General features: G+C 42.9%; 1 protein-coding gene across 1 annotated transcript in view; it reads right to left on the bottom strand.

Annotated features, from left to right (window-relative positions):
* The window catches only part of Kcnab1 (potassium voltage-gated channel subfamily A regulatory beta subunit 1), a 242741-nt gene that overhangs the window by 180893 nt on the left and 38786 nt on the right, over positions 1-23062 (bottom strand). The gene's annotated exons all lie outside the window — the stretch shown is intronic.

Genomic DNA, 23062 nt, shown 5'->3' with positions numbered 1-23062 from the left:
CTCATAGCTTGCTCAGGTTGCTTTTTTACACAACTCAGGGGTGGCAGCACCCACAGTGGACTGAGCCCTCCCACGTCAGTCATTAATCAAGAAATTGCCCAACAGATTTACCTGCAGCACTGTCTTCTGAAGGCATTTTCTCAATTGAGAATCCTCTTCCCAAACAACTCTGGCTTGTAGCAAGCTGACATGAAACTAGCCAGCATGCTTCCACTTCTGACATAATTTTATATTTGGTAAACTGCCTAACAAATTGTACATAGCAGAGTTCTCCTCTTGGACATGTGCTAGAACTTTCTAAGAGCTTTGTTGAAGGTGGGAGTGCCCATTCTGCTAGGTGGCTGGGCCAGCTGGTCATGTGTGCTCCTGGAGGAAAGTATCAGCTCTTTGAAGGTGGGCAGCCTACAAATAGTCTTGATGGAGCCAACTACCCACTGCTGAGGACTCTGAGGCAGAGGCAAGTCAGAGGGCAGGATAGACAGCAGGGTTTTGTGAACGTCACCTGGTTATGGAAAGGACTACTCCCCAGAAAAGTTGTACCCTCTGTCCAGAGTTTTCCTCCTGCTGTTAGAGAATGTTTTCCTTTCCACCTGAGCAGCCCACAACATCAAGAGAACATGGAGTAGATACACAGATGCTCACCTTCAGACTTGGAGGGAAGAGCTGTGGGTGGAAATGGCTTTTGAAGGATTGGTGATCTGATGTGAGGAGGATTCTGGACAGTAGTCTTCAGAGGGGAAAAGGAGAGGCCTGAGGGAATTGGGAGAGCTTGGCACTGATGTGAGTCTAAGATGAGCCATAGATGAGGTTGACTGGCAGATGCTCTCATAGACCTGTTTGGGGAGGTGAGACCGACTCCCACATCATGGCCCAGGATGACAACAGTGTCTCCATTTCTTACCACAGCCTCAGTTTCCTGTTCCTCACCATGGTTTTGAGCCTGGTAGAGCCTCCCAGGGTTCTGCAGGCCCTTAATGTGGCACAGAGACCACAAGTAGGCACCCAGCTGTAAGAGGGTAGCAGAGAGCCCAAGGACACTCCATTGGTGGAACAGGGTATCACAAGATCAGCACTGATGGAGACTCAAGGCTGAATGGGAACAACAGTGGTTCAGCCCAAACTTGCCCCTGTACTACAGGAATCCTTCAGAAAGAGGCATTGCCCCAGAGGAAGGGCGGGGAGAGCTGCTGAACTCCTGAGCTGAAGTGTCACAGAGCCACAGAATGAGAAGTAATGAATGAGCCCAGACACAGAGGCATGAAGAACATCACAGGTCTCACTCAGCTCAGCTGGTACAGTGAGATGCTTAGCTACCCCAGGGCCTCTCATTTGTCAGGCGGGCAATTAAGGGAGGTGTGGGGAGAGGAAAGCTTCTCCAATAACCAAAACCCCAGGCCTGTCCACTTCCAAAGGGCTGGGGACATTCTGTGTGTGACTCAAAAGTTTGCTCTGTCAGCTAGGCCCCAAATGAGGCTTTAAACGTGAAGGGGAATCGGGGGTGATGAGCAATACCAGAGTGGGAGCATGCGAGGCTGGAGCTAGACTGGAGCTTTAATTAACATCAGGTGGCTGCCAAAGACTGCGGCTCAGCCAGGCGTGCGGCGCTGACGGCAAGCCCGTATGTGTTCACAAGTCTCCAGCTCTCTGCCCGTTCCCAGGAAACCTGCATGTGCCCTGACACCCAGCTTCCCTCTGTTGTCACAGAGCTGTCCTGTTGCTTGCTAACTTCTTTCTCTGACTGACAGGATACAAGTCACGCCAGTGTAGCGGAACACAACAGAAGATTCCTGGCTCTGTGGTGGGATTTCTCAAAGGACCTCAGGGGCTTTTCTGGTTCAGGTTTTGCTTTTCTTGCCCTCCTGAGTGATCACAAACAGGCTTTCCCCTCACTCCACTAGCTCCTCATGTTTGATTTCTGCTCACTCACCAACAGCTTGCTATGAACCCTGTGCATCTCTCTCAGAGACTGGTGCAGGGGCTTGAACTCAGGGCCTTGGGCTTCTTATGTGAGCACTCTACTCTTGAGCTACATCTCCAGCTCCTCAGAGAATGTTTTGGTTTTTTAATTTTTGCAATTATGATTTAATTACAAAATTTCTCCCTTCAAACTTCCCACACACCTCCCCTCACTCTCCTTCAAATTCATGAACTCTTTTGTCACTAATTGTTATTGCATGCATATATGCATGTGATGTATATATATATATTATATATGCACATTATTATATATACAGTATATATAATATATAAATATAATTAATATATATTATATATACTGTATAATGTTAATTGTATGTATGTTTTCAGGGCTGACCACTTGAGACTAGACATCCAGTTAGTGTGCTTTTCCCTGGGGAAGACCACTTCCGCTCCAAGCTCCCCTCGGTTGCTTATAGCTCTCTGAGTAGGGTTGGGGCCTCATAGGATTTTCTCCAGTTTGGCGTGTTCATTGGTGTCATCCTTGTTCAGCTCACACTTGGGAGGTCATGTTGGTGAGATGTTTCAGGTGTAGTTCCTGACATCACTAGGAGACCAATCTCCCAGCAAACTCCCCGATCACCTGGCTCTCAGTCTCTCTGCTCCATCTCTGGCAATGTTCCCTAGAGAACTTTGAACCCTCTGGTTGTTCTAAGCCTTGAGCTTCTGCTGCTGTCCTCAATGCTGGGAAGGAAGAGCCTGCTTCTGTGGACTTCCCCTCTATAGGAAGCCAGTGCCAGGGGCAGGGCAGGCACAAGAGACTTGAAGTAGAAGCTGGGGCCGGAAGGCGTCCATTGAGGATCTCAGAGCCACCGCTTTATTAGAAGACCCTTGGGAAGCAAACGGCAGTTTGAACAGGGACCTGTGGTTTGCTGTCCTATGGAATTGTAGTTTTAGTGGGACACTTTATGGGCAGCCTTTTCCAGTGTGCTGCTGGCAAGAGACAGGAAGGTGGCTCTTGCACAGTCCCCAGTGGCTGGAATATCACAGGCACACAGTTTCCAGATTTCTCTGTTTCTTCATCATGCCTCTGAATAACCTCCGTCAGGCAAATGTGACAGTTCCTATAGATTGGCTGCCACCTGTGTTATTCAGTGTAATATAATGCAGTGTTTAACAATTCAGGAGCCAAAAATGAAGCACATCACACAGGCTTTCTCAGCCTCAGTTTCCTCTGAAAAACAAGCAAACAGCAGCTATGAGCTGCAAAGGACCAGGGAGGTTCATCATGTGGCTTCTTGTGATGTACCTCGTAAGCTGATAGTACCAGTCAGTGAAACCATTCAACATTTAGGGGCCTTGTGCAGAGGCAGGGGCATGGCTGGTCTGGAGGGGATGTTGGATGGAAAGCATCCTTTCAAGTACTCAATTTTTGAGTGAGATTTTTCTAATGGAGAGACCCATTGGGAACGGGTGTGAAGGCGGGAAGCTCCGTTACTGTCACCAGGGGAGGTCTGGTCCTAGGTCCATGCCTCCTGGGGATCAGATGCCTCCTGGGGATCAGATGCACTCACAGCAGCTCAACAACAGTGCGATTCAGGAGGAGGATGTCCCAGAGGTGTCATCAGACTGGATGACAACCCCTCCTCCCCTTCCCCCTGTGAGCTTCAGACCCAGGTACTGCACTCCGTCTGAAGCTTCACTTGGGGTGGTGCAGGCATTCCACGCCTCACTGGAACACTCACATAGTTCGTCTCTGAACCCCTATTCCTTGGCTCAGTAAAGGACATCACTGTCCCCAAACGCACACATTAGAAGCCTGAGCAGAGAGACTTTCTCAATCTCTTGTACCTAGTTTCCTCCTAAGGTAAGCCAGCCCCATCTCCAAAGTGCATGTCGACATCAACGACTGCTTCGACTCTGCAGCCCCTGGGCTAACCTGGCCACTGACAGCTCTTGTCTGGATGGCTGTCCAACCCCTGGTCTGGTCTCTTTCCTCTACAGGAGTTCTCCAACCCAAGGCCTCTACAGTTTCTGTCCATTGTCTGCATGGTCTTCTCAACTCTCGACTAGCTGCTCAGTTTAGGCCTGAGTTAGACATGTTAGCATCAATCTGCCCTCATACCCCTGGCACACACAAGCTCTTTTTGTAGTTTTTATCTCAATCTTTTTCATTGTTCCCCCCCACTCTGAGTTCTTAATCACAACCTCTTTCATTTATTAATGTGCCTGTTTTTGTCGGTTTGTCCTTCGGACAAAGAGGTTCAGTATGTCCTGTTCCCTTTACCTTCCCCAGTCTGGAACACTGTCTGACCTTTGTTAGATGATCCTGATATGGTTGTTAAAAAAAACAAACAGAAAGAACAAGAACCCTGAGCACCATCCTTGGACTCTAACTTCCTTGACTCTTCCTAACAGATTCATCCTAAAAGCATGGAAACAGTCTCTCCTAGAAATCTCACCAAGGCGCAGGCTAGTTTAAAGTGTACAAAGATAATGTGAGTGCTGAGAAAAATCACAACTTTGATAAGCTAGAAAATAATGCTTCAAAGAAAAATGCTACACAGAAATCTCCCAATTAGTTGTCATGGGAACCTGTGAAACAACTGGAGGGATAGAAGCTTCTAGACTCTTTAAGTACGGATTTGACACGCCTTCTCACGGAGGCAATGCGATGCTGTGATGAATGCTGACTAGAGTCTCTTACGATATGAAAGTGCACAAGCCTGATCCTTCCAAGTCAATGATGAAACCACGCAACAGAGACATCTTCAGAGTCTGAATGTTCTGCAGAGGGTGCAAGCCTTTCAACCAGATCCCCCAACGCAGCAGCCAGGGTCGATTGCCAGGAGCTGGAATTTTCATTTCAGCAAGTTAGACGTGACTAGTACTTATCTCTCCAGGACCCCAAATCTTAGGTACTTGAACCCTTGGTCCCCAGTTGATGGTGCTATTCGGGAGTTTTCGGAGGTGTGGCCCTATTGGAGGAAATACATTACTGGAGGTGTGCCCTGTGAGTTTAGAGAGTCTACCATTTCAAACTCTCCCTGCTTCCTGCTTGTGAGATATGAGCCAGCTTCCTGCTGCAGCCGCCATGCCTCAGCTCTGCCATCATAGACTTTTATCCTTCTGGAACTGCAAGCCCAAATAAACTCATCTATAAATTTCCTTGGTCATGATGTTTTAGCATAGAAATGGGAAAGTAATGTAGTATTTTTGACAAATAGCCTAGGATGACCATGTAAGCAATGTACACTGAGAAGACAATGTAAGTCCTCTCACCTCCTTTTCTTGCATTCCCCTCTCTTCCTCCCTCCCTTCTCCCTGCCCCTTCTCTCCCCTTCTATCTTCTGTATTTCTGTCTCTGTGTCTTTCTCTGAAAGAAAGCTGAGTCTATTTGTTTACAGATCAGTATACTGGCATGTTTTAAGATGGTATGGTGCTGATGTGGACAAGAACAGAAGAGAATGAGCAACATGTCTGAAAACCAGCTGCTGGAAGTTCATCTGCTCAGTTAATACAGGACAGTCAGGAGAGAGAGAGAGACATGTGTTTCCATAACATTAATCAACTCAGTATTTTTCCCTAGACTATTTCACATTTGACTCCTTAATTTTTGATGACTATTGAAGCTAGCTTTGGTTGATCACCTATTACAAACATAACAATTTACATGCATTATTTAATCCTCACAGTGGTGCTGAGATTCATAACAGCTGTTTTCAGAAAAGAAAACCAATGCACATGGTCACAGAGTGCTTATGAGCCATGCTCACAGTCTGGGCCAAAACTGTGGCCAGCTACAGAGTCCCTGGCTTTTTCTTCCATGTGCCAGTCTCCTCAGCCATTTACAACTTTCCCTTGTAGGTCTAGAAATAGCATGGTCTTGTTAATTGATGTCTTAAATATGATCATAATTGTCCAGACTACATACACATGAGCAAGTCATATGTGCAAATGATGTTGTTTCTTCTAAGTTTTTTTCATATCTGTTTAAAAAATGACATGTAGAGCTTAAGGTATCTGCTTGCTTGATATTTGCCTTTATGCTTTCGCTACAAGACTTGTTTGCCAGACAATATAATTAATTATATGAACATGGATTATTAGAACATGATTGGCAAGAACATGCTGTTAGTAGTTCAAATAACATTTAATGATGTTCATCTAACATAAAACCCTTCACAACAAGATAGCTGAACAAATTGGATTCCCCTCAGTTCACCAAGTTCTGTAGGAGCTGCTGTTGCCCACACAAGCTCTTCCCTTTGCTTTTGTTGTGTCTTCCTTGCCTTTTCTCACACACGTACCAGATTTTCTCATTTTCTGTCACTAATAAAAATTAGGATTGCTAAAAAATATTCAGACACTATGCAATCAAAATCCACTGGCGAAGAGTTCTTGTCTCAAAGTCTTGCTAGATGTCTCCAGCCACCAAAGCTCCAGCTACTATTCTGTCTCTCTGCTTAGCCTCATTATTCAGCAGCCAAAGGCCACTGCTGTGCTCCATCATAGGGCTGGTGATCCCTTCCTGCCAACAGTAGACTGTCCATAAAAATGTAGTAATACAAGTAACTTTTCACATTCCCACCAGCCTGGTACCAGGTTCTCAATGGGACACCCTCAAGAAAACACCCTCTTGTTTAGCAGCCCTCACTCCTACCTAAGGAGCTCTTGACAGCTGATAGTTACTAGGGGTGGGGGGGGCATCGGGAGTCAGTTTGCTTTAGGGGTGTGGCCCTTGGTAGTTTGTTCTTGCTCAAAACACATCTACTGGCAGCATGAGTTGTAGCTTATGGGTTATAAAACCAAATGACACGAAGCTGGGAGGGTGTGTGGTGGGGGATCCGGGAGAAGTGTATTGATTGAACACAAGAAATTCCTAAAGAATATATAAATATTATTACACATTTTTAAAAAAGTAGTCAAACTTTCCTTCTTGTAAGTTGTTTTCTTTGATATCTTACTATTTCTTGATTTATACATTTAATTAAAATAGATGTTATGGATGCAACTATAAATGTTTTGTATAATCACCAGTGATGGTTCCCCAGGGTTATTAAACACCAATCCTAAAGTTGCGGATGCTTCAACCATGATGTTTTTGATGTTGTCAAAGTTAATTTCAAAGTCAGCCAAGGGGAGTTTAAGAGGGAATACCCCAACTTGGAGATGTGCTTGAGACTTTCTGACAACCCTCACACTCTCTCATAAGCTGAGATGTTCTCCAGGCCCTGACGTGGTAGGCCAGTTTGTTAGGAAGCTTCTCTTATCAGGGAGCACTCCCTCTCCCCATACTCCAGTCCTCTGAGTCTGAACATCCTAAAATGCTCAGAGGTGCTCAGGGATTGTCCTCAGCTTCTAGCCATCACTTAGGGCATCACTGGGCAGGAGCAGAGCTGTCCCAAAGCCTACCCTGAGTAAGTTAGTAGCAACCATCATGTGGGAACTGATAAGGAGGACAATCCCTGCAGATCTACTGAGTCATATACTACACTTCATTAAGAATCTTTCCATGATTCATGTGCATTTAAAAGTCTAAGAAACACTGGTCTAGGGCAGTGGTTCTCAACCTTCCTAATGCTTCGACCCTTTAATACAGTTCCTCATGACCTCAACCATAAAATTATTTTGTTGCTACTTCATAACTGTAATTTTGCTACTGTTATGAATCATAATGTAAATATCTGTTTTCTGATGATCTTAAGTGACCCCTGTGAAAGGTTCGTTCATCCCCCAAGGGGGTTGTGACCCACATGTTGAGAACTGCTGGTCTAAGGCATAGAGAAGATATCCACTCCAATGCTAAATCAGCTGGAGTCTCCTCTCCATTAAACTCTGTTCCACGAAGAAAGTCCTAAATTCATTACCAGGAAGGTAAACTGAATACGAGGTTGGGACAAGGTACTAACCTGATTCTTTGTGATAATGCAGAGGTCTGGGTTGATTGTGTTACACAGAAGATTGTATGCAAACCTCACTGAATCTGATGATTCATCTTCAGGACTGAACACTCTCACCTATGTGATCAAGAGAGATGCTCTTTATGCCCCTTAGGGTGATGGGCACATCTTGAAGAGAGCTGAACTTGGAAACTGATGCCCTCTGGATCTCCCCTGGAGCCCTTTAGTGGTCCCCTGTCTTGTTCATTAGAAACACTGGGAACTTTACAACATTCCAATGCCCAGGCCCCACCTCAAGTCAGTTAAATGTGAATCTCTGTGTGCTTGACTCCGAGCACAAGCATTTAACAAAGCTCCTGCGGTCTGCTGCTTAGCCAAATAACTTGGAACTTGGAAATAAATAGGCGCCACAGAGACTCTGGGGGAGAACATTCTGGCATGCAGAATGTTTAGAGATCATCACTAATGAATGGAGGTTTCAGTGTCATGATACTACAAAGTCATCAGCAATAGTTATCAAAGAGGGCCTTGGGGACAGTGGCATATGGCTCAACATCTTTGCATGAGATGTCATGTAAATAGCTTCAGTTCCTTTGTGCTTTCCTTGGGTAGAAAGGACAGCAGAGGAAGAGTACATCGATAAGCTTTCTAATTAGATATTTCAGTTCCTTTTGGGTCTTCCCAGGTCTTCCCTGACCACTGCCTGTGATGGAGGTGCTGTAGAGAAAAAGAGATGTGGAAACAAGGAGGCTGGGGCTCTCTCACAGGCACACTCCTTGTTTGTGTGTTTGCTGGGGACAGGATATGACTGAGAGGATTGTGTGGTGGTAAGGCATGGTGGTGTGCACTGCAAAGCAGTTAGGGTGGGGGAGGGGGCCCCTTGGGAATCCTCCTCAGTGGATGAGGGGGTGCAGGTAAGAAATGGCTATCATTGCTTTTTTTTGGTACCCAGCCCAAACTTGAATGGCCATCTGAGGGGATTTACATGTCTCAATCCACCATCTAGATTTATATGTTTCCCTTCTTTGAGGGCCAATGCTTGGCTGCTGGGTTTTGCTCCTATAGATTATCATGTAGGTTTGGTATTCTAAACAGCCTAATATATGTTTGTATCAGTGACTTTTCTTGATGTTGAGAAAAATACCTGGTAAAGCAACTCAGGGAAAGAAAGGTTCCTTTGGCTCATTGTTCAGGAAGGAACTCAGTCTGCCTTTGTAGACAAGCATGGCAGCAGGAGCATGAGATGGCCGTTCACATTGTGAAAATTAGTTTCAGGAGGCCTTTTCCTTTTGGTTCAGCTTGGGGCCCACGCTCATGGGGTTGCCATGCTTGTCTCCCCAGTTACTCTGCCTGGACAATTCCACAGACAGGCCTGGGAGTGTGTCTCCTAGGTGATTCTAAATCCAGTCGAGTGGTCAAGGAAGATTAACCCTCACAGTGCACCTGCATACACAGCTATGCCAGTAAACACTTAACCTTACAAAAAGGAATTGCGGTATGTCACACACCAAAGTGTATTTCAGATGATTAAACTTACCATAAGATATATTTAAACATAAAAATAAATTTCAGGTACTCCAGACTTCAGCATTGTAAATAGGAAGGGGTTTCTCTTTTTATCTTTTCTGTTTTAATCATAGAATGAAGAAATTCATGTAACCCAGAGGGTAGTAGGGGTGGGAGAACCAAGGGAAGTCTGACACCCTCAAAAAGAAACAGCAATGAGTAAAATATCCCATTATTGCACAATGGGAAGTCGCGACCGTTACCTTAGCACCAAAGATGACCTCTACTGAATAGTAAAACAGGTCCTGGCAGGGTCCCACATTATAAAATCCATTTCCTCTCCTCACAATCACAGACTTGACTTACGAGTTGAGATCATCAAGGAGCTCCTGAAAATGCAGCTGGAAAGTCCACCTGTAAAATCGTTGCCTTGGCTGTTACTGAAGATCCTTTTGTGTGATCTGGGCAGTGAATGGCCATGGAAATGGTGTCAGAATGGATGATGAAGGATGAAAAAGCTACATCTGGCCCCACAGATGTGCGTGTGTGCGTGTGTGCGTGTGCGTGTGTGTGTGCGCGCGCGCGTGTGCGTGCGCGTGCGTGTGCGTGTGTGCGCGTGCGTGTGCGTGTGTGCGTGCCTGCGTGTGCGTGTGCGTGTGTAGGGGGGGATGTAGGGGGGGATGGGGGAGTGGGTGGGTGAAACCAGACAGCTCATCTACTACAGTGCTATTTTGTTGTGTCTCTTACAGAGTCTGGCATCTTGTATGCTCAGATAGGAAGCTTCTGGCTATAGGTGGTACATTTGGTGGTCTCAAGGTCTGCTTTTGTCAGGGTATTTTATCAAAGCAATGACACAAGTGACCAATACAACAGCAGACACAGGGGCTACTGTAAGTAAAATGGGCAGGGCTTCAGTCTGGACCGAAATAGGCAGAGTTGTGGGGGTAGACGACAATAACAAGAACAGAAGTTAAAATGATGCTTCCGCCCACAGTTAACCTCCCGACTAGGCTGTGTGCGGATTCGTTCACCCATGTGTCCCTGGAGACCCACAAGATCAAGAGCGAGGCATGCAGGGCTGGGGCTAAATGAGCAAACGCTCAGTCTCCTCCTAGCCAGCACTGAACACATTGTACAATGACAGCAGGTGAAATGTTGATGGTGAAGAGAAAAGTGAAAGTTCTTCCTTGAACTGTCTCAATGCCAGCTGCCCATTGACATGTTCCCAAACCTGGACACCCTACAATGATTATCTCTTGCAGTAATGCCTTACCTGCGGACCTAGAAAATATCCCCACATTGATAGACTAATCACTTTTTTTTTAAACTAATTTTGGGTGTTTTAGTACATATGAGGCAAACAGCAGGAAAGCCTTCAGCTTCCAGGAGGAATTCACAGTTTAGAGAAGCCCAGATATGTGCATAATATGTACCATGTGAGAGGTGATGGCGGTGCCACATGGTGGGTGCTATATGTAAGCCACTCTGTGGGTGGAGGCAGAAGTGACATAAACTCCAAAGAGGGTCTTACAAATGAGGTTGAGTTTTCCAGGCCATAGAAGACTCAGGAAAGGGGTATCCTAGGTTGATGGGGTGGCAGACAAAAGTCGTAGGGGCATAGAAAACTGTATTGGTACCATAGTTTGGATTCAGGGTGTCTCCCAAAGACCTATGTGTTGAAGCCTGGTCCTTGGCTTATGGAGCTAATGGGTGGTAGCAGACCATTTGGGATATGAGACTAACTTGAAGGGCGTTCAGTCATTCTGGCTGTGGTAGTTTGAATGAGAAGTGTCCTCCATGGTCATTTGAACACTTGGTCTTAGTCGATGAAACTGTTTGGGAGAGCTTGATGTGATGCAGCCATGCTGGAGGAAGAACATGATAGGGGGTGGGGCAGCTGTGAGAGTAAAAACAAACCTCACCTGTTTACCATGGAGAATGGAGCCTGTGAGTGAGGCAGACTAAAGTCTCATACAACAGTCATCTTTATTCAGAGCACCAGACAGTTTACACTCAGAGAGTTAAGAGGAGTCACATGAGCAGAGTGTACAATCACAAGGACAAGCCAAATGTGGCAGACAAGCTGCACATGGTAGGCAAGCTGAACTAGCCAAAAACATGTTTTCCATAGAGGCATATAGTCAGTTGTAAACTCACTCCTATTTGCTACATCTGGGAAGGGCACAGCAGCGTCATCTAAGAGCAATTCTGTGCTTTTGAAGAACCTGAGGTCTCAGGACTCTTGTCTTGTTTTTTTCACGAGCACACAGAAATCTCCTCATATGATTATCTCCTGGCTGGTCTTATGTCAACTTGACCACAAGTTAGAGTTATCTGAAGGGAAGGAGCCTTAATTAAGAAAATGCTGCCATATGGTCTGGCTCTAAGGCATTTTCTTAATTAGTTATTGATAGGAGAGGGCCCAGCCCATTATGAGTGGTTCTATAACCTTGGTTTTATGAGAAAGCAGGCCGAGAAAACCATGGGAAGCAAGCCAATAAGCGGCACCTCTCGGTGGCTCCTGCACCAGCTCCTGCCTCCAGGTTCCTGCCCTGTTTGAGTTTCTGTCCCGACTTCCTTCAATGAACAGTGAAATAGAAGTGTAAGCCAAATAAACCTTTTCCTCCCCAACTTGCTTTTTGGTCATGGTGTTTCGTCACAACAACAGAAACCTTAACTAACATAGACTCCATTCTTGGACCATGTTCTGACACTCACCTACTTCCAGTTTACCTCTTGCTTTTGATTTAAGATGTGGGCTTTTGGCTTCCCACACCAGACACCATGGCTACTGATGTTGCCATGGCTCCTTGCCATGATCAATTCTTATCTAGAACCATAAGCCAAAATAAACCCATCCTTCTTTAAGTTACCTTGGTCACATGTTTATTACAGCCACAGAAAAGTAACTCATACACAGACCATTACCTCGAAGGGGTTTTGGGGACCATTTTCTTTCTCTGTTTTCTAGCTGTCTTGAGTTGAACAGGCTTCCTTCATCACATACTTCTGCCATGATGCCTGTGTCACCACAGTTCAAAGCAATGGAGCTAATATACTGTGGAGCTAACATGGAGCTAATATGAGCCAGCATAAAGCCTTCCTCCTTTTAGGTTGATTCTCTTAGTGCTTAGTCACGATGATAGAAAGATGACTAACACACCAGGGGAATCTGCAGGAAACCACACACCAGATGCCAGCAGAAGCAAGATCCTGGAGCATTCTATCCATCATCAAGGCCATTGGGACTTTATCCTTCAAGCAAGAGAGGCTGTGCTCTGATTTCTTTCTGTGACCCTTTGGGATTTATTTTGGTGGTCTAACTCAGCAGGCTCTACCATGCATTCAGGGAAGGGGGCAAGACTAGAATCAAAGAAATAATTAGGGGATAAGCAATGGCTGACCACAGTACAGAAACGAGAAAGTTGGACATGGAAAATTCAGGTGGGATTCCAGATTCAAGCCTTGTGCTATGGGATGGTCCTTCTGTATGCTGTGAATGTGTATTGTTCTCATTGGTTGATAATATAGCTATTTAGGCTGTTGCCTATGGCAATGCGGGATAAGGTTAGGTGGAAGAATCAAACTAGGACTCAGAGGAAGAGGGGCAAGGTCAAGACAGATGCTGCCAACTGTCTAAGAAGCAGGATGCTGGAGGACCAGTAAGCCATAGACCACATGGCAATAAATAGATTAATATAAATGGATTAATTTAAATGAAAGAGCTAGTTAATAATAAGCTTGAGCCATCAGCCAAACATTTATAATTAATATAAGCCTCTGTGTAATAATTTGGGAAGCGGCTGCTGGGTATTTGGGAGTGGCTGGTGGGACAGAAACTTCCCACTACAGGTTTGCTTCTAAGTGCATGTGATTTCACAGCAAGTTGTCCAAACACAAAAACAGGGTGGATGAAGCTCATTTGTGAATGAGGCTAAAATGTGTGAAAGCTAGGAACCATGATTTCCTGTTGCATAGTTTATTTCTATTCATATAAGGGGAAAGGTTAAAAATTAAAGATTAAGCTCACATTTACAGGGCAGATCTTAGTCGCGGGGCACTGAGCTGGGTGACAGCATTTACTTTTTCTCACCTAACTCTACTACAGTTGTGGTGTATTCACCTTCAGAGTTGCAGGAACCGAGACTCAGACCTAAGAATCATCACTCTCACCAGGGGGAAGTGGGTTTTGCCCCAGATTTGTATGATTCTGAAGCCCATGCTGCAAGTAGGATCCAAGAGAAAGGAGCCATTCCAAGGTGATCCCTCCATCCAGCAAGGTCTTGGTGATGACAAGCCCATGGCATCATTCCTTCAACTCATTAAGTTAAGTTAGTGTATGCAGAGCTCACATGGTAGCTATAGAACAGCAAAGGCAAGTTCTACTTCAGCTCAGCCATGGACCCTGAACTCAGGCACCCTTGACCAGAACAGGGAGAATTTACAACTTATACTGGATTTATAAGCTGCAACTTACTTTCTTATGACCTCTTAGTCTCATCATGAAAGATTTTAGAACCGAAGACTACCTGAAGAATTTGATCCCTGCTTCCAAATCATGGTCTATAGGACCTTCACCTAGACAACTTTCCATATATTAGGATTTCAATATTTTAAAATAATAAGGGAATATGTTGTTAGGTTGCTCACTTTCATTTTGCTAAAATTAGGCATTAGGAAACACACAAGGAAAGTGTTCTCTATCTTCTGTCATCAACATTTCTTAAATAATAAAAAACCCACAAAAATAAAGAATACATTTTACATTAAAATCATGCATGTTCTCACTTATATAAAAATCATGCATGTGCCTATATATTAAAATATTTAAAAATTATATTAAGAAATGATGACTTTTTAAAATGTTGGATGGGTAGCTTTAAAAAGTGACTCCTGATCTATGGGTATGGCCCTTATGCCTACAACCCCAGAACTAGGCCAAGGCAGGAGAGCTCTGAGGACAGCCTGGGCTACAAGGCTCTGAGGATAGCCTGAGCTATAAAGCTCTGAGGATAGCCTGGGCTGCAAGGTGAGTTCCAGACGAGCTGAGGATTCATAGCAAACAAAAGAATTAAAAACAAATGACTAACTGCCGAGTACTTCCCTCATATTCTTCCATGAAATGGTAGAATCTCCTTCCTGAGCCAGCACAGACCTCTGTCCAGCGACAGAACCACAGATCTTCACAACTGTCACCTTCATTTCTTTCCTTGTCTTAGCTCAAGCCCTTTCTAACTGCGTCTGAGGTCCATGCCCACACAGAATCAACTCTTTACCATGGGAAGACCTTAGTAAACAATGCCATTCTGTGTTTGTAAAGTACTAGTTAGGAGGCATTTGTTTCTAAAGCCAAGTCAATCTCTTTGAGGGTTTTAGCAGCAGGTTTCCTAAGACTGAGTATTGACACGGGGATGTGGCCTCTCTCCAGCACAGCCCAGGGCCAGGCCCACGTGCCCTGCCTGCAGTAACATCTTCCTGGACTACACTCAGGATGAGGTGTGTCTTGAACATAGCCAGTTTTATGTGTCTTTTTCTGTGTATACATGTGTGGTTCTGTAGATACTTGCTCATGTGTATGCATGTATATGGACATATGTGAGGAGGCCAGAGACTGACCCTGGGTGTCTTCATTAATTACTCTCTATCTTAGTTTTTGAGATAAAGTTTCTCACTGAAGCTGGAGCTCATTGATTTGGCTCGGCTACCGGCTAATCAGCTTCAGGTGTGTGATGGTCAATGTTGACTGGCAACTTGATGGGATCTGGAGCCACCAAGGAGGCAAGCCCTTATATACACTTGTGAGGAATTATTTAGTTTAGGTTAATTGAGGTTAGAGGACTCACCTAACCTACAGGAAGCAATACTCCATGGAATTGGGTCCTAGAGTACATAAAAAAAGAGGGTCCTAGATGAGTATGAACACTCACAATTCTCTGTTCTGAGTATGGATGGTGCTTCAAGGTCCTGCTGTTTGATTTTCCTCCTATGAGGGACTGTCCTCATGGATTATGAGTCAAAATAAATTCTTGATTAGTTTCTTTGTCAGGGTATTTTATCACAACCTAGGAAAAGCAATTAATACAGGAGACTGGACTGGGAAGTGGGGCTGTCGTGGTAAACTTGACCATGTGGTTTAGACCTTTGGAACTGTTTTTTGAAGTGCAAAAGAGTTTGGTATTTTAGGTTTAAAAAAGCCCTAGTGTAGAGAGCCGTGCACGGCCGTGCCTCAAAGATGGCACAGCGTCTGGTTTCTGCCTTCCCGATGGCAGATGCTCCTTATTTGGCTAAGGCTAGGATCTGGCTTGCTTCTGCACACCTGGACCTAATCTGGCTTGCTTGCGTATGTCTGACCCTAGTGGCATTGTCCACGTGGCACCACGGGGTTGATTGCCCAGTGGCTATAAAGGGCGTGGGCTGACTTTCCCAGGAGAGTGACTGTGAGAGTGACTGTGGGAATGACTATGAGTGAGAATGAGAGAGAGAATGGGAGAGTGAGTATGAGTGAGAGAGTGAGAGAGAAGAAGAAAATGACTTTCCCTGGGGTCAGAAGATTGTTCAAGGTTCCTGAATAAACTGCTTGGAGAAGAGCCTCGTGTCGCGTCTTCCTTGCTGGTCGAGGCGGACGCAACACCCTAGTGTGCTGAAAGCAAAACAACAGGTCACTCTGGTAGGAGCTTGGAAGACAAGAGTGCTGAGAAAATAGGAAGACAGTATAAGTCCAGCTCACAAGGTTTCAGAGGAGAACAAATACGCTATCACAAACTAGAACAGGGGCCATTTGTATGATATTTTAGTCAAGAATCTGGTTTCTTTGTGCCTGTGCCCTGTGAACCTGAAAGAAGTTTGGTGGAGAAAATTCAAGCCAGGAGAGCATTCAGGCTATGGCATAGTTACTCTTGATAACATCTTTTCCTCATCAGAAAGTGCACTTTGCCCAATCTTTTGCTGTTTTTCACTGTGTACTTGGATAAGTGTAGTTTGCCTCAAGTTTGCAGAAGTACTTAGTAGGACTGCTGTGGGATAATCTTTTTGTACACTGTGAAAATGTGTCTGTTTTACCTCATCTGCTAAGGCACCTTCTGATTGGTTTAATAAAGAGCTAAATGGCCAATGGCCAGGCAAGAGTGGATAGGCAGGACTTCTGGGCACAGATAGAAACTCTGAGGAGAATCTGAGAGGTGGGGAATTCACCAGTGAGACACAGAGGAAGTCTGATGCACACTGTATTGAAAAAAGGTAAAGAGCCACGTGGCAGAACGTAGATTGATATAAATGGATTAATTTAAGTTATAAAAGCTAGTTGGAACAAGCCTAAGCTAAGGCCAAGCTTTCATACTTAATATGAAGTCTCCATATTATTATTTGGGAGCTGGCGGTCCAAAGAAAGTCCAGCAACGTAGGACTGTTATGAGGTTCTGGTTTTGCAGCCATGAGAGCTGAGGTATTGAAGGGATCCTGGAGTCTTTCTCCATGGGTTTTTTTGTCAGGGTACCACAACAGGAGAAGTAACTGAGATAAGAGCTGTGCCTGTCTCTGTCCCACTCCTGTGTTGGGGTTACATATCCACACCACTGTGGGTGGTGGCTGTTTATACAGGTGCTGGGGATCCGAACCTGAATCCTTGTGCTTATGTAGTGGACATTTTACCAACTGAGCTCTCTTTCCGGGCCCTGTTCTTATTTATTTTTTAAATCAGTTTTAATAAATGGTAAGGGCTGTACTATATGAGGTGCATGGAAATATTAATAGTAACCTAGAAACAGAAATGCCCAGGGGCTTAGCTACAAAGCGTAGAGGGCCTGGAGGCTTTGGTGAGTCCCTAGGAGGACTGAAACAAGCTGAGGCTTACCAAAAAGCAACTAAAAGCTGTCCCAATTTTCAAAAATGGGGAAACTGAGCCCTGCACATTTGACACCTGGGAGGACTGATGTTGATTCCTGGGCAGACATGTCCCTGGCAAAGAAAAGAGGCGACAACTCAGAACTAGCCACCAGCACAGATTTGCTAATAAGCCACAAAGAGCTAGACCCATGTTCACATTTTCACGGTTTCTCCTTTTATTATGAAAGCAGATGGGATGAATTTTACACACTAATGTTTATTTTAAGACTTTTGAAATTTTCCTGTAGGATTCATTTTCAGAAAATTTAAACTAATTATATTTGAGAAAAAGTAGGTGAAATGTCACGATTTTAAACTTCCTTTTAATTAAATTCCACTCTCATTTAGGATTTCTTTTTTTCCCCTTAGAGGTGCCAAGGCTGGGACCCAGGGCCTGGTGTGTGCTAGGTTAAGTACTCTACCACTTGGGCCCTATGCCAAGCCCAGGGCCTTGTTCTTTTTCCACAGCCTCCCTCTGGATTTAATCATAAACTCTAAGCTCTTGTTGAATGAGGCTTCTACATCTTCATCTAGTGTGATCTAGACTGCCTTGAAGTGTGGGATTGACTGGAGACAAAGGTGAGTCACTGGCGAGTCCACATCTGTTGAGAATCCCTTGCTTGGTCCTTCCAGAATCTTCTATGATGGCCCATGCCACTCTTCCTTGGTGTTCCCTCACCATAGTCAGATGGCTTCCTTCATCTCACAGCTTTCTCCTTCTTGGCTAAATCTGAACTTTATTTGGGAGTCTGGGAGATCTTAGCTGCTCTCTCTCACTCCTCTATAACTAACTAACTAACTAACTAAATAAATAAATAAATAAATAAATAAATAAATAAAATAAATGGCTCTTTGTGGCCCCTTGAGTCATGGCTACTGAGAGATACATTGAAGCCATCTTTATTGTACTGCCTACCTCATCCTCACTTCATACCATTGGTGCATAAAGTCCATCTTCAAGGCAGTCCTCTCTCTGAGCTCTGGCTGCGCAGCAGATCCCTAGATGTTGTCTTCTTAGGTGTTTAAAGGTAAGGAGAATTCAACCATTCCTACCTTCTTTTATTTGACCGTGGCTGTAGGCAGAGGACCCACTCTCTGCCCCTTTATCTAATGCTCACGCTTGTTCCAGTTTTGCTGCTTGGACTATCATTATCTAGTAACCACATAATGTGTGGTAAGAGGCAGGAAAGATGGGAAGAACTCGGGTTGACCTCCAGGTATTTCCAATTCTTTCTCAGCATGTTGATTTTCATCTTTTTGATCAACAATTTCATGCAGCTCACCACTGTCTCTGATTCTACTCTCCCTTTCTTTATTGGAAATTTCAAGTTCACTAGCAGAAAAGGAAGGAAGGAAGGACCACAAAAAATAAGGGATAGCCAAACAAAATTTGTTTAAACTTCACCAAACATCCTACCCAGAAAACAAGCCATTGTTGGAGAGGCAGACTCCTTTAATGGCCAGATGCAGGGTGTCCAGGCATATTGGACTATGAGATTACAGCAATGTTATATCAAATCCCTCCATTCCAACAAGACAAAGACTTCCCAGAGAGACTGTGGAACCAACCGAGCTTGTAGCTGACTGAACAACTTACTCGTATGATATTGAGTTATAGATCAATTTCTCCCAGGAGATCTTTAGTTCTGCTGTAGAACATGCTTTGTACTGTTCTGAATTCTGTTTAACAACATTATTAATGAACCTTTTGTGACTAGGAGACGTGATTATTGGATTTCTCGATGGCCTACAGCTAGGACAGACAGCCTGGCTGCAACAATGAGGTGAGACTAACGTGACAAAACTCAACCCAAAAGTAATTTCAATTTTCTCTATTTACGACATTAATGTCATAAGTACAGGATGAAGTGACCCAATTACATAGAAGGTCATCGTATTTACATTCTGATAGGCAATTATAATAGGCATATGTGCCAAGAATATGACACAACTGTAAGGAGCAAGTGAGGTACGAACTGTTTATGTATTGTTTGATATGAGCACAGCCATATCAAGGACTCCAATGTCTCAGACCCACAAGGAAATGGAAAAGCCACACCCCTTCCCAGGGTGAGTCTCTAAGGGATGGCCAAGCCTTCCTTTGTTTCTTGTGCAGATGTTGATAATGTGTACAGAAAATGTGACCCTAGCTTTCACCACAATAGCTTTCTCCCTCTGGATATTTATGGCCTGAAGACTGATATCCTATAGAGACTGCTCTTACTGAGATTAGGTAAGCCTGCCTCCTTGTTTATCTGTATGTAATAGCACTGCTACCTTGTCTATCTGTATGCAATAACTCTGACTCCCTGTTCAACAGTATATAATAAACATGTTGAGCTTCTGGGGTGCTGCAGCTTTTCCATCAGAGAAACCAGTCCACTCAGTCTCAGCTTTTCTCTATGTTCATGTGTTTATCTTTTCTTGATGCCCCAGTCAGGCCAATCCCTGGAGCCTTGCAGGATATGGCACTCAACAGTTGGGAAATCCAGTAGATTTGGTCTTACTGATGGAAAACCAGTGTTCATCAGAAGTATTCATCTCAGTGTAGTGGGCTCTGAAAAGTTTGATGCATTCATCAGAAGTATTCATCTCAGTGTAGTGGGCTCTGAAAAGTTTGATGTGTTCATCAGAAGTATTCATCTCAGTGTAGTGGGCTCCAGAAAGTTTGATACCTCAGCCCAACCTCTGAGGTTGGATAATTCTGCCCACAAGTATTCCACAGTACTCCTTGACTCCAAAACAGAGCTCATGTTCTGTTTTATGATGTTTCAAGCCACTCACATTCTTCTTCAATGATCCATCTTCATTGATTAATATTCCCTATTAGAAAATATTATTTTTCATACCCCAAACTCATACTTTCATTCATACTCTACTACCTCTTTCCCCCTTCCCCCCATTCTCATCTCTTTATTTCTTAGTTATTAGTACTAATAACTCTAAACAACTCTAAACTGTGATTCCCTGAAAGTATCTTGATGCCTCTGTCTGAGCCTTTTTGGAATATAAGTTTTTTTGATTCCATATTAACAACCAGATTGCTGTCAAATCATTGCTTTAGTTATTGCAGTTTGCTTTCCTGTACACAGGAGTTGAGAACATAAACTCAACTGAAGATAATTCATCAAGAAGATTCACATAAGAAAAAAAAAAACAATTGGAAAGACTGGGGAAAAGGAAAAATCAAAACAGAAAGACACATTTCTCTTAACAGATACATAAACTATAACAAAAAGACAAAAAGGTGAACAAGCAGCAGCAACACCTCTACAAGCTCACAATTCTAGAAACCACTGGAAATGAGATAGCTGAAATCCCAGACAAAGATTTCAAGACCTTCCTATTAAAAATGATCAATGGCCACACAGAAGAATTAAACAGATGAATGAAGTGAGGAAGTCAATTCAGTATCAAGACAATGTTAGCAAAGTGGGTGGAAAGGTCAGAAATATGGAGGGGAAATTCAAAAGCATGACAGAAATATTCATTTAGGAAATTAAGATTCTGCAAAAGAATCACACAAAGATGCTCAAACTAGAGTCAATTGAAAAAAAAAAAAGAAACCACAGTTGAGAGCATAGTCAATAGACATCAATCAAAAAAAAAAGGAAAAGAAAAGAAAAAGGAATATCAGAGTAGAGACAAGAAAAATTGAGTATGACCAAAACTTTGAAGAACTCTGGGATATGATCAGGAGATGAAACCTAGGAGCTTATTAGGCAGAAGGAGATGAGATTAACTTTAAAGGCATAGTGAATTCACTCAATAAAATTATACCAGAAATTTTCAAAAATCTACATCAAGAAATAATACCCAACTGTCCTCTTCCAACACAACATCCAAACCAGAAATTAACAAAGAAATTTCAGAGATAAACTACACACTACACAGATACATATGTACATAGATGTACATTTATCAGAAATATATAGAACATTCTATCCAACAGCTCTGGAATGTATATTACTCTCAGAAGCTCATAGAAATTTCTCTAAAATAAATCACACTATAGAACACAAAGCAAGTCTTAGTAAATATGAAATAATTGAAATAACTTCTTATATCTTATCAGATTATGGTGAAATAAAAGTGGAAATCAGCCCCAAGAGAAGCCACATGGATATGTGGAGAGTAACCAATGCGCTATTGAGTGAATGGTGGGACACTGAAGAAACAAGGGAGGAACTTTAAAAATTCTTAGGACCAAATGAAAGTCACAGAAAATTATTAGAAATTCTGAATAAATTTTATAAGTACTAACATTAAAACAAATCAGAGAGATTGTGAATAAGTAATCTAATGATATATACCAAAGACTTGGAAAAACAAGGATAAGCCCAGCTACAAAGATGTAGATGGCCAAAAATTATAAAAACCAAAGCTGACAATAAGGAATAGAAACAGATCAATGCATAGACTCAATCAATGAGTTGATGCTTTGAAAAGACAATCATGACTGACAAACTCCTAGCTAAACTAACCACATTAAAGGCAGAGAAGACCCAAATTAATGATATTAGAGACAAAAAGGGAGTTGTTGCAACAAATTGTAATGAATCTAAAGGGTCATTAAAAAATAACACTTAGAAAACTGATACCTCAGAAACTTGGAAAATCTACAAGAAATGGATGAATTCCTAGGCACATATGACTTACCCAAACTCTAGCAAGAAGATAAAAGAACTCAAATAGACCCATAACAACTGATGAGAGTAAAGCACTAATAACAAATCTTTACACAAATAAAAACCCAGCACTGGACAGATTCATTCATTACTGAGTATCACCAAACCTTTAAGGAAAAGCTAATGCCAATACTTCTCAAACTGTACTACAAAATAGAAAGGGAAGAAATATGACCAAACTTGTTCTATTAAGCCATCATTAACATAATGTCAAAATGGAACAAGTACCACCACCAACAAAGACTAGAGACCTATTTCCTTTGAGAAAATAGATGTAAAAATTCTCAACAAAATACTTGAAAACCAAACCCAGAAAGCTCATACATCATGAGCAAGTTAGTTTCATTCCAGGGAAGCAGGATTAGTTCAATATACATAAATTAATCAATACAATATGTCTCATCAATAGACTTAAAGATTGGATATACATGATCATTTCAATAGATATAAAAGAGGTCTTTGACAAATTTGACATTCTAGAATGATAAAACTAAGAATAAAAAAAGTTATCTCAATAAAAAGGCTATATGTGACAAAACTCAAAACTTTAGAAAGCATTTCCTCTAAAGTCCAGAATAAAACAAGGGTGCTCACTCTCTCTACTATTTGAGTCTTATAGTGCTCAAAGTCTTGGCTACAACAATAAGACAAGAGAAAGAAACGAAAAGAAACAAGACTGGAAGAAGTCAAAACACCTCTATTTACAGATGACATGATCCTATACTCAAAAGACCCCAGAAACTCCACCAGAAGGCTCTTACATATGATTAACATCTGCAACAATGTAGTGAGATGCAAAATCAACATACAAAAAATCAGCAGCCTTTCTCTATATTAATAATGAAATTTCTGAGAAAGAAATCAGGAAAATAATAACACTCGTAATAGCTTAATAACGTAAAATAAAGTAACTAGAAATAAACCTAAGGAAGGAGAGGAAAGATCTCCATAACAAAAACTTCAAGTTACCAAATAAGGAATTGAAGAAGACACTGTAAAAAAAGACCTTCCATACTTGTGGATTGGCAGAATTAACATTGTATAAATGGCTACATTATAAGAGCAATCATCACCAATATTCAGTGCAATTCCCATAAAATTTCTAACTGCTTTTTTCCCCCCACAAAGCTAAAAAAATAATCCTGAAAGTACAGAAGACTCCAATTA

The sequence above is a fragment of the Peromyscus eremicus genome, chromosome 6 (genome assembly GCF_949786415.1).
Source record: "Peromyscus eremicus chromosome 6, PerEre_H2_v1, whole genome shotgun sequence".
Lineage (NCBI taxonomy): Eukaryota > Metazoa > Chordata > Mammalia > Rodentia > Cricetidae > Peromyscus > Peromyscus eremicus.
The sequence above is the reverse complement of the archived record's forward strand: the minus strand, read 5'-3'. Positions and strand labels throughout refer to the sequence as shown.